Source organism: Galeopterus variegatus, unplaced genomic scaffold (genome assembly GCF_000696425.1).
Source record: "Galeopterus variegatus unplaced genomic scaffold, G_variegatus-3.0.2 Scaffold12281, whole genome shotgun sequence".
Classification (NCBI taxonomy): Eukaryota; Metazoa; Chordata; class Mammalia; order Dermoptera; family Cynocephalidae; genus Galeopterus; species Galeopterus variegatus.
Window position 1 is genome coordinate 22438 of NW_007738392.1, and position 3103 is coordinate 25540.

Genomic DNA, 3103 nt, shown 5'->3' on the forward strand with positions numbered 1-3103 from the left:
AAAAAAAAATGAATCTGTTATAAAGTTCTATCAAAGGGTTTCCTATGTCACCTCTAAACTCTAGGAGGAAAGGCCCCTCAAAATCATGACACTGCTGAAAACATGTTTAGGTCATCAATGGCAAAGAATGCTCAAGCTGTTAAAATAAACTAAATTAAAAGCTCCCTCTGGGATTTCTTCTCAGAATTATGTGGTTTGGATGACCCTGTTTCTTGTCTTTTGAAAGTAAAAGTTACATTCTATGAAGTTCTACATAGACTGAGATGTTGGTCTTAAAGTTAAGGTCTTAGCTTTTGCAGCATTGATATTAAATGAGTTTTATTCCTGTATAGTTTTAAATTACTACCCATCAATTCCTCTCCTAAGAATCTATCTCAGTGAAATTCCAGCTTAGCTCTGTGGTTGGCCTTGCCTAGTATTATCTTTGTAGGATCTTAAGGAATAGATTGTTAGAAGCAGTTTAGATATCTATCAGGTATACCGCAGTGGATACCTATGATTTTTGTACTATGCAGCAGCCACAAGAAACCATGCAGATGTAAATGCAGTAAGATGGGTAGATTTTTCAAACTTTATTGACCAAAAGAAAAAAATCAGGAATCACAAATCAACAACACACTTCAAGAACAGTTTTTTATCCCAGAAAATAATTTTAAATACTTTAGAAAGAGTGTCTATATTTCGGGGAAGAGGAAAGAGCTGGATACTGGGCATAACAGGGAAAAACTATGAAAAAGTAAAACTGAGAAAGCCAAAGAGTGATTTTTCATTGACCAATAACAAAAATGAACCATGGACAACCAAGTGCAATTAACTTACTCTTCTAAACCCAAGGCCTCCACTTCCTCACTTTCCCACTTCCATTATTAAATTCCACTTTTTACACTCTCCTTCTCACCCCTATAAATTTATAAGCACCTACCACTCTTTCCTGCCCTACATTCCCCTGAAATGACAAAATTCTGAATATTTTCCTCCATTGTCCACTTTTGTCTTTTCCAACTATTCTTCTGAATTGGACTGTTCAATTTTTTTAATACTGATTTTATTTTCTGCTTCAAAGTATTCACAGCTATTTTGGGCTAGGTAAGGAAACCTAAGAAGTAAAACAAAATTAAAATCATCTTACAACGTTTGTTTCTCTCTATAAAGCACCCAGTACCTGCTCAGGACGCTGAGTACTGAGCTCTGAGGATCCCTCTAGTCGGGAAACTGTTAGGGAGCTTGACAGAAACTTAGGAAGCAATGTTCTGAGTATTTGCCACCTTCCCCATTGCTTCATTTTTTATTTAACCTGGAAGATGGCAACATAAGGCATTTTGATGCTATTTTAAAATGTAAAAGGCAAAAGAAACATATGTATTTACTCCTAGTGTATTTTTCTCACTAATGCAAATATACAGTGGCTGTAAATCGATTCGAGTGGTTGTATTTACTCCCGTTTTGTTTCTTTCAGTTCCTTTCTGTGGAGAAATGCAGTAAATTCATTATTTCCCCACTGGAAGTAATTCCTCCACTGGAAAAGCCCAAGGCAGATGTGTGGGAGACGCTTCAGCTGAGCTACCACTAAAGAAAGTCGTTCTTTCGTGTGATAAGCAGTGTCCCTGCCGGTCCCACAAGAGACTGGCATTTGATTTCCCAATGGCAAGGCAGTCAACGTAGCATTTTCTTCCAGTACACTGCAATCTGACTGGAGGTTTCTTTCTCCCCAGAATGGGGTGTCTTTCTTGCTAGTTTGCAACTTCCTGAGTTTCGTTATGGTCAATAGGCTCTTGGAGCAAGTTATGTCCTTGTGATGAAAATTCACTGCTGCCTTCTTTATAGGAGAAGGGGTCACCGATGGCGTTGGTATTTTGAATGTGTCTAGTTGGTTCTGGAAACACACCAGGATCTGTAATTGGGATTTTTCGTTTGTCAACGGCTTCGTTGGAAGTGCGAGAGATGCTTTTCTTTGCTGTATTGTGTTTCCGGCACTCCAGGTCATTGGGCGAGCATGGGTCGGGGCTGCGCTGAGGGGTGGGGCAGAAAGGACAGAACTACGAAGTACTGGAGGGTGATGCTCCAGTGCGTGAGGGAACTCAAGATGGGGCTACGAGCGCAGATTACAGCAGTAGTGAGTTGAGGGAGCCAGAGAAGACCTAATGGTGAAAGTTCAGATCGAGAAGGAATGAAAGGATACTCTTGTCAGAAGTGGGATTCGAACCCACGTCTCCAACTAGAGACCAGGAACGCCAAGCCCGGGAAACTGGAGCTTAAGTCTGGTGCCTTAGACCACTCGGCCATCCTGACACCCAGAAGTAAGGGGCCCTCGAAAAGGCAAGAAGTGTCTCAAAGACTGAAGACAGTGCCATCAGGAAGAAGAAAAAATTATTTCCAGACGTTACAGGAGCAAACAGGGATTCAGCACTATCTGCAAAACCGAAAGGCAGGAAAGAAGTTTTACAGTGAAGCTAGGAGTGGCACCGAGCGACAGAATGAATACGGCTCCGAAGACCGGAAGCATACGCCACCAGCCCGAGGTCTCTTTTTCCCCCTGACCTCGCTTGAGCCGGCTCCTACAGATCACCAGTTACACCACCTACTTCCAGGAGTAGGGGGTTTGGTATGTCGATTTTAGCCACACCGTTTTGCATTTACCACTTTTCAGGAGTTTTCTTCGATGCTCCTAGTATCTCCCGCCAATGTTTTATCTTTAGAAGTTTTATTAATGGTACTTAAACATTTCCCGTACCATTATTTTCAGCATTTTAACGGTTCCTGCAAAGGTATGCGGCAGGCTCGATTATTATTGCATGATTCTCCCGCTTTCTTACCCAAGGTCCCCCATCACCACCACCTCTTTTTCCCTTCTCCCTTTCCCTCTCTTCTCCTCCCCTGTCCTGTTCTTTCCTCATCTCTTGTTTCCCTGTTCTTCCTCTCCCTCACTTATCTAATCCCCGATTCTTTCGGCTNACCCACGTCTCCAACTAGAGACCAGGAACGCCAAGCCCGGGAAACTGGAGCTTAAGTCTGGTGCCTTAGACCACTCGGCCATCCTGACACCCAGAAGTAAGGGGCCCTCGAAAAGGCAAGAAGTGTCTCAAAGACTGAAGACAGTGCCATC

The 3103-nt window shown here is 42.6% G+C and overlaps 1 non-coding gene across 1 annotated transcript; it reads right to left on the reverse strand.

Annotated features, from left to right (window-relative positions):
- Window positions 1-2182: 2182 nt before the first annotated feature.
- On the reverse strand, window positions 2183-2289 carry TRNAL-UAA. Its single transcript has 2 exons — window positions 2252-2289; window positions 2183-2217 (listed from the first exon to the last, which is right to left on the reverse strand). It is a non-coding gene; the product is annotated as a tRNA-Leu (tRNA).
- Window positions 2290-3103: the final 814 nt, after the last annotated feature.